A 9,426-nucleotide genomic window follows, 5' to 3' on the forward strand; every position below is an offset into this window, starting at 1 on the left:
ATCACAATGGTCATTGGCATGGCAGTCACCCTGGGCCCCATGTTTACCCTGTGGCTAGGGGACAAGACCCTCCAAAAGCTCAGTTAGTGGGGGACAGGCAAATAAGAGGAATGAGGATGACGCTGAAGAAGAACAGAAGTGTCAGTGTCCTCAGGCAGAAAAATGCAGCAGAGGTCCACCAGTTGCCCCCGCAAAATGGTGATGAGAATTAAAGGAAACTCTGCATGTGAAATGCATGGTTAATATACTCAGTAAATGCTAACTCTCAATATCATCATTGTCACTCTCAAGATAAAGCCAGAAGACTTTCACTCTCAGCTATGATGGAGTACTAGAGACTATATTTCCCTCTTGTCTTAAATAACTTACAAATAAGACAAAATATATAAGAATTTTCGGATATTGGACAAAAGGCGGAACATGAAAGTGATCTTTGAAAGAAGGAAAACAAAGGATGTGATGACTACAGTTTCCTTGGCTTACTGACTAGAGGGAGTTTCCAGGCCCCACATAGGAAGAGAAACCCAGGCAGAGCCCAGAAATCTCCCTGAGGAGACAAAACAGTTGAGAATTTCAGGAAGTCAGGGTGGCTAGAATTTATAGTGAAGAATACTAGAGAGGGGCAAGTTGCTTAGAGAGGAGAGAGCTCCAGAGAACTTCAAAGGATTCCCCTTGAGCATTAGCTTATCAGCTGGGATGGGGAGAAACTGTGAAAATGAGCAGGTAGAACCATACGCCTGAATAGTTCGTTTCCCAACCATCTAGAGCACTAAAACCACATAACATACGGGCATCAGGCTGAGTATCCAGAAGGGTATTACCTATTAGTGAGGGAAATTAGCCCTGGATTGAATGTTGCTGCCAAAAGAAAAAAAAAAGCTTAGAAGCGAGTCTTGACATATCAAACTATTTTCAAGTAATTAAACTGTAACTCAGAACAAAGATCAAGAATATTTCAAGAAGTAAGAAAATATTCAACACTCAACAAGGCAAAGTTTACAATATCTGATGTCCAACCAAAAATTACCAAGCATGCACAAAAGCAGAATCATAAAACCACAATGAGAAGAAAAATCACTCATTAGGAGCAGACCCAGAAATGACAGTCAATAGAATTAGCAGAGAAGAGAGAGATTAAAGCCAATATTCTAATTATGCTGTGTATATTCTAGAAGGCAGAGGAAAATATATGTCGTGGAAGATATTCTTAAATGCCCAAATAAAACTTCTAGACAGAACTACATTGTCTGACATTGTCTGACATGAACTATATACTGGATGGGATTAACATCAGAAGAAAGGCTAGTGAACTTGAAGACACAGCAATACAAATTATTCAAAATGAAACACAGAGGAAAAAGAAAGAACTACAAGTAATGCAACAGTGTTCTCTGAGACCACTTAAGCAGCCTCAGTAGAGTCCCCTGAAAAGTGGGACTGAGAAGAAAAAATATTTGAATAAATATTGATCGAAACTTCTCCAAAGTTGATTTAAAAAAAATAAATAAACTATAAACCCACAGGCCCAAAGAATCTCAACAAGAAACATGGAGAACACTATTCTAAGTCACATCATAATTAAATTACTGAATTAATTATGATGCGCGGGACAGAGAACACAGTCCTCTTCTTTTGACACAAACCAGACATGACATATCTCTGCCAATCAATAGATATCTGATTTGGTTCACTGATGTGGGCGCTGCTGACATGGTTTGCCTCTTGCTTTGAGATACAGCATTTCAGGACTCTGAGAGCTTGTCTCTGTCAGAGTCGGGACAAAAGACCTTCTTCTCAGATCTCAGTGCTGTCGCCATCCCCTGCCCCTCTTCCCCACCCCATGTTCACCCTCAGAGTGATGCAATTACACCCCGAACACCTTGCTCAACTCCAGTCTGGCACAACTCTGCATTACTCATTCATCACACGCCTCCCACTATTTCTGGAAAATTGACACATAGACAGGAAAGAAAGCGGGGTAAGAGGAGGCACGTTTACTCAGCCGAGAGAATTGTTTTGCAGGCAGGCAGCAGATGACAAAGAGACAAGCTGGCAGGGCTGAAATGGTGAAAAGGCTTCTAAGGGGATGTGGCAACCCCGTTGCTTAATGAAGGACACCAGGCGTGAGGACATGAAGGCAAAACTCCTGCCTTCTCCTTCTCGCCAGAACAGACGTGCAGGTTAGGAAACCTAAAAACATTTCCCAAAGGAGGGCCGGGTGTTGGTCTCACCTCTTCTCTTCACCTGTTTTTTTTGTTTGTTTGTTTGTTTGTTTTTTGTTTTTTTTTGAAACATAAAGGATGGAGGCTCCTAATGTGAGTTCCCTAAAATTTCTCCATTCTATGGTTTCCACTGACTATTATGTGTCTCTCACATTTGTACCTTTCCTTCTTTTCTACCACCTTAAATGTCAAGTATGTCTTTTCTAGGAGCACTGAACTGAGATAAAGAGGATTAGGGGATATTTTTATCCCATTTAAAAGTAACCTGGAGTGAATTGGGAGTAAACGGACCCACTGGAGGTTTCACCTCATTTCACTTCTCCCTCCTGGCTCCTGCCCTCCTGCTCCTCCTTCTCATCCTCAAAGGTGACCTGGGAGCTCCCGACACTGGGCAATTAATGCATCCTCCAGGGCCTGCCTTCCAGAAGTCCACTTCCCACGTTAACCCTGATTGGAAGCAAGTTACCATGCAAAGCTCTGATTTTCTGGAAAACTGAAGGAAGGGCCTGGTGGGCAGAATGTGAAGGCCCTTCCTTCATGCCTTGGAATGAGATGCTAGCAACAGCTCCTCTGTGGCAACACCTTGGAAATCACCCATAAGCCCCTTGAAGCCACCTTAGACTACACCACACTTCGAATGGGCCAGCAACAGGATGTTAAAATCAGCTGGCAGAAGCTCGATAGAAACTTATTAACTTTTAATGCAGAGCAGCCAAGGCTGCTTAAATATTTAAAGGTTCAATTAATCATTTGAAAGGCTAGTTAGGACTGCAGAGAGATGCCAGTCTTCTGGGATCTCCAGTACCAGGATTTTGGCTATTGTAGCATCTTGTACCACATACTCACTGATAATAATACTTTTTATTTATTGAATACCTACTATGTGCCAGGCCCTATGTGATGAACTTTATATACAAAGTGTCATTTCATCTCCACAATAACTCTGAGAGGCAGAGACTGTATTAACCATTGTATATATGAGAAAATACAGGTTCAGAGAGGCTGAGTGACATGCCCAAGGTCACACAGCAAGTAACTGGCACAGTCAGAATCTAAACCCGTGGGACAATATCAAGAGGTCTACCATCTGCGAAATTGGGGTTCTAAAAAGGGGAGAAAAGTGTAGAAAAAATTTTTGAATGGTTAACTTTTGTCCTGGTTTTATGAAAATTATAAATACACAGATCCAAGGATCTCAACAAGGCTCTCACTGACATGTGTGGGGACAGTGCTCCACCAGCCACTGTGAAGCTGGCCCAGGGTCAGCCGGCTCATCCACTGTGACTTTTCCTGGTGGAGCAAAGATATGAAACATGAAGGGGATGAATGGGGACTATTTTGTCTCAGGTAATCAAGGGAGGCCTCTTGGGGGAGGTGACTTTTGAGCTGAGACAGTCGTAGAATATTAAGGCTGATCTTCCGGCCTGGGGGTCACCACCTGGAACCCTCCCTAGATTAGGAGTGACATGTTCATGTGACAGGAACACAGCAGGGATCAGCCTCAGAGCTGAGGGGTTGTCAGGAATGGTGGGGACTGAGTCTAAGCAGAGAGCCTAAGTGAGGCCCTACTGGGGGCAGAAGCTGCCCAGCTCCAGTGACTATCCAGGCCACACCCAGTGTGGTCAGACCTCCCAATTATTCAAGGGAAAAGGAAATATGTTATTTACGTGTGATATCCCAATTTTTAAACATTAGGCCTCCACTTCCATCCCCTCCCTTCTCCCTCACCTTTCTTTCTTCCTTTTTGAGCGGAATGTTTATTTTCATATATCTTCCCAAGCCTCTGACATTTAAACTTCAGAATTAGAATATTTTTTATTTCTCTTCCCCAGAGCGAGACCGCTGGATGAGATTTTCCTGGCATCCGTGCCTGCCCTTTGGGAGGTAAAGTACTGGGGCAGCACTGGCTTTTGTGAGCCAATTACAGCCACCAATACGTACTGAGCATCTAGTGTGCACCATCCCCTCTCTCATGAATGGTCAATTTAATCCACTTAAGAGCCCTGTGAGATTAGTATTACCATCTGGACGTGCCTGGTGAACAAACCGAGGCTCAGAGCAGTTTTCGAATGCGTCTTTGGTTGCACAGCAAGTAGATGGAGCAGGGAAAATATTCCTATCTCTGACCCTACACCAGTAGTTCTCAGCCAGAGGGGATTGTGCCCCCCACCCAGAGGACATTTAGCAATTCCTGGAAATATTTTCAATTGTTATGACTCAGGGGTGCTACTGGCATCTAGGGGATAGAGGCCAAGGATGCTGCCAAACATCCTACAATACATAGAACAGCCCACCTCCCATTACCAACCCAAAATGTTAAAAGTGCTGAGTCTGAGAAACTCTGATCTAAGCTTCAAGGTCAGTGAGCTTACAGGTGCACTGAAGGGTGTGCAGCGTTTGGGCAGAACAAAAATTTGGGAGGGGCCATTCCAGACAGAGATAATTACAAGAACGAGGCATAGAGTTAGTAGAAATAGGACATGTCGAGGGGCTAGTCAGTGGAGCTGGGTAGAAAGTTCCAATCCGGGAGCAGAAAAGGATGAGCATGGCTACAGAGGCAGACATGGCCTGTGTGCATCAAGGATCTTTGGTTACAAGTGACAGAAAACCCAGCTCTTCCTGGCTGAGTTTTAAAGGAAATGCATTGGCTCATCTGCACGGTCAATCTGAGGGTGGACAGGCACGGATGGGAAGAAGGCCTGTCCAAAGGAAAAAAAAAGGCTAACTAGATAACAAGAAAAAAACAATATGCATGAGAATCGGCACATACCAAGAATTTATACGTATCAGAACAAATTTTAAGCATTCTACATATGTTATCTCATTTCTCCTCACAGCAATCCTATGGGGTGGATATTATTATTTACAGTTTATAGATGAGGCAAAGAGAGGTTAAGTAACTTGCCCAGAGTCACACACAGCTAATAGTAGGTGGCAGAAACCAGATTTGCATTTGGCTCCAGGGTTTGATTCTTAACCACTCTGCTGTCCCACCCTCCTGCTGTCACAGGCTTGATCATGGTGGCCTGGCCTGTGAAGCTAAGTGGCTTTCTCCAGTAGGAAATGGGGAGCCATCAAATGCAGCCATCGAATGTAACACAGTCAGAGTTGTGCTTTAGAAACAGACTGGGAGGCAATGTCAGGCAGGTCTGGGGGGTTGGGAGAACTGGGCCGTGTCCAGGCAGGAGCCAGGGAGGGCCTGACTCTGCAGTGGGGAGGGTGGAGGGACCCATGTCAGATGCTCACTAAAACCCCTTTGGCTACCTGGCCTGTGCTGGTGGAACATCAGTGGGGGTACAGGTGGGGGCTCATGGATGATTGATGACCTGGCTCTGAAGGGGCCTCTGGGTTTGCATCATTTTCCAGCTCATGCCCCTCACTCTGGCAGATGGAAACTAGACATGTAAGTCATTCATCTCTTGCTGCCTAGAGGGAGCAAGGAGAGGGACAGGGCCTGGTGGCAGGGAGCGATGGTTCTTTTCCAGGATGGGTTTGGGAGCAGCAGGCTGTCATCCTTCCTCATTATTGTCCATCAGGATTTCTGTCCCAGGAAATTCTGGAGGCCAAGATCCCCAGGGATCAGTGATGTCGCTTTCCTCGGTCTTAGAGGGGTTCTGGAATGCCTGGCTCGGCCTCACTTTTAGGCTGTCTTTATCCCATCCCGTCAGATCAAACCCCACCTGTGGTTCCCACCTCATCACTGCCACCTTCACCACCTCAGAGCTGGCTGGTGACCAGGGCCACATTCATGCCTTCCACACGCTCGGCTTCACTACTGACCTGCACCAGGAACCAAGGACGAAGGGCAGTAAGGCAGATGCTCCTGGACCATGCCACTCTCGCTGCCACTGCCCCTGCCCCTGCTCAAGTACCAGGTCTGCCCCCTGCCCTGTCCCAACAAAGAGCCTCTCAGCTACTGACTCAGTGAGACGGGCCTTCACAGAGCTGCCTTTTTAAGGGACTAGGTGTGGCTCCATGAGGCTGCATTCCTTCCTTCCTTCCTTCCTTCCTTCCTTCCTTCCTTCTTTCCTCCAGCAAATACCCCGTGAGCCCCACGCTGTGCTGCACCCTGAGAAACACAGTGAACTAGTCAGACCGAGGCCTGCCTTCGTGGGGCTCATGGTCCAGCTTTACCCACAAAAGACTCAGGGTGCCCACCAAGGCTCCTCCCCTCCCCTTCTCCCATCCAAGTACTAACCAGGCCTGACTCTGCTTAGCTTCCAAGATCGGATGGGATGGGGCGCATTCAGAGTGGGATGGCCATAGACACCCCTTCCCTTCTGAACCTGCTCCTTCTCCTGTGTCCCCATCTCAGTGATGGCCCACCACTCACCCACCCACCCAGGCCCCCAGGCCCAAAACCTGGGGGTTACCCTTACTTTTCCTTCTCCTTTGAAATCAGTCATGAAGACTGTTGACTCAAAATCCTAAATTCCTCCTCAAAATAACGCCTCCCCTTGCCCGAATTCTGTTCTCCACGCCCTCCTGGTGAGCTGCGCCAGACCCTCCTGGTCTCCTGCCTCCAGCATCTCCCTCTCTAGAGCCAGAGAGTTCATTTTAATTCAAAATCTGACCATAGGATTAAAATCCTTTAATAGCCACTAATGCACTAAGGGATAATTTACAAACTCCATCACCTGGCACAGGGGCCACTTAAGATTCGGCTTCCATTTGCTTCTCCAGACTCACTCTTGCCTCTCTTCTGTGACAGGAATCACTCAACTCCACTGAACCCCTTGAGGTTCCCCAATGTATTGTACCCTCTGCCTACTGGATTTTCCTCTCTTCTTCCTGGTCACCTCCTAACATCTCCTTCAACATTCAGCTCAGGTGTCAATCTCTCTCGGAAGTCTTTTCAGATCCCCAAGCTGGGTGAGATACTCAGTCATGATTCATGCACTGCCCCATTGCTCACCTCTAAGACAGCAGGCTGCTTTCCTCCAGGCGGTGACTCAGGACCAGGGCTCCTTTTGAGACATGGCTTCTCCCTCCTCCAAGGCCTCAGAGCCCCCTGATTTCTGCTTTCCAGTCAGAGAGAAAAGAAAAAATGGAGAAGATACGACTGCTTCTTAATCACCTTGGCACAGAAGTGACACTCACATCACTTCTCCCTACCCACTGATGAAAAATGGTCACGTTGGCCCCGGCTACATGCAAGGGGAGCTGGGGATGTAGTTCATTCAGCCTGAGTGTGCCCATACCAGCAGCATCCCTGCTTAGCCCCTCGTATCATCACCACCTTGTCATCATCACTGTCATCCCCCTGTCCCCAGCATCATCACCTTGTCAACTCATCGTGGGGTCCTAGAGGAAGGTGGAGGGTGGTTAAGAATCCAGGCAGATGTGGGTTCAAATCCTGGCCTTGCCCCTTAGTGGCTATGTGGACTGGGCAGGTCCCATCAACCCCTGAGCCTCAGTTTCTGTGTCTGATACCCACCTTACAAGGCTGCCGGTGACTCTGACATGGCATCTCCTGGACAGTGGTCAGTGGGGGACCTGGCCTTTCGTGACCCTTCACTTCTCCCAGTGGCGTTGTCGGGGAGATGGCCCACTGTGGGGAGGGAGAGGGATCAAGAGGACACTGAGGAAAAGCATCAGCTCAAAACGTGGACTTTCCAGCTGGACTTTTATGTTGCAGGTTTTGAAATTGGATTCCAAAGCAAGAGGAAAACCTCCATTGAAAGAATACATCGTGACAGGTAATACAGGGAGAGAACGAAAACTGTGCCTTCTTAAAGACAGGCTTCGTATCTCTCCCAAAAGGAAATCACTACTACAGCCACATGCCCATCAACTGCTGCACGGATAAACAAAATGTGGCATCTACAAACCATGGACTAGTATTCAGTCTTAAAAGGGAATGAAGTACTTATTCGTGCTACAACATGGGTGAACCCTGAAAACATTATGTTAAATGAAAGAAGTCAGACACAAAAGATCGCATGTTGTGTAATTCATTTACATGAAACTTTCAGAATAGAGACAGGGAGTAGATTAGGTTGCCTAAGGCTGTGGGTAATTCAGGTGCAGAGTTTATTTTTGGACCGATGAAAATATTCTGGGATTGATTGTAGTGATGGTTGCACAACTTCATGAATAGATTGAAAATCATTGAATCGTACACTTGAAATGGGTGAGTTACATCTCAATAAAGCTGTTATCGAAAAAAATTTTTTTTGATAAAAGCAGCCCTGACACTAACTGAGATGATGGAGATGAGAGGACACTGAGTTCTGGGTGGAAAGATGCCAAAAAGAATTGTGGCTGGTTGCTGTAAATCTTGAGGACACAGCCCAGAGATGAGGGTCTCACCCTAACAAGGGGGATCATGGAAGGAGCAGGAGTCCCACTAGCACAAACTTGCCAAGTGACCTTAGGGAGGTCATTTAGGGACTCCAAGCATCCTTTTCCTTACCTGCCTCCAGCAGCCACATCACCTCAATCTCCCTCCCTGATAGAGAAAGTAAAAGGCCACGGGGTGTGCAGGGGACAAATAGGGACATTGCAAGAACCTGGGAGGTGGTCAGATGTCTCACTTCCACAGGCGTTAGTTACAGGTTCACTGCGTCACTGCTGGATGCCCCAGTGTTCCCCTCTGACATCGCCACCCAGCAGGCAGCTTTCCTCCAGGCAGTGATTCAGGGCTCAAGGATGAGGTTAGCCCCTTCCTGCCATTCAGCTGCTGATAATCGATCCCCTTATGATATAAAAGGGCAAGTCTGCAGGGTGGTTCCATGGGGGAGGGTGCGGAACAAGAGACAGTTCTGCAGGAATCATCCTTGCAGTTCTTTTTTAGGCAGAGCCCAACCCTTGACCTCACAGATTGCAAAGACCTTGTCAGCTTACAATCCCTTATTTTTTATTTTTCACGCCTACAGCACCCGGTCTTCCTAGGTGATCTCCCATCCAAGTACTAACCAGGCCCGACCCTGCTTAGCTTCCGAGATCAGACGGGATCAGGCTTGCTCAGGGTGACGTAGCCGTAGACACTCTTGCAGTTCCTCACATGGGGTAGCTCATCGATTTCTCACAGCAAACCCACACTATCTTCATTTTGTAGATGAGGAAACTAAGATTAAGTGCTATATCCAAGTCATATAGCGGGAGAGTGGCGGGCCAGGGCTCTAACCTAGTCCTCCTGGCTCCAAAGTCCATTGTTGCTCAGGCTCACACTGCATCTCCTGGCAAGTAGGCGTCTCCCCTC

At 47.1% G+C, this 9,426-nt stretch overlaps 1 pseudogene; it reads right to left on the minus strand.

The window, feature by feature from the left end:
- Positions 1-9,091: 9,091 nt before the first annotated feature.
- On the minus strand, positions 9,092-9,210 carry LOC120599629 (uncharacterized; annotated as a pseudogene).
- Positions 9,211-9,426: the final 216 nt, after the last annotated feature.

This window comes from Pteropus medius, unplaced genomic scaffold (assembly GCF_902729225.1).
Source record: "Pteropus medius unplaced genomic scaffold, Ma_sr-lr_union100, whole genome shotgun sequence".
Classification (NCBI taxonomy): Eukaryota; Metazoa; Chordata; class Mammalia; order Chiroptera; family Pteropodidae; genus Pteropus; species Pteropus medius.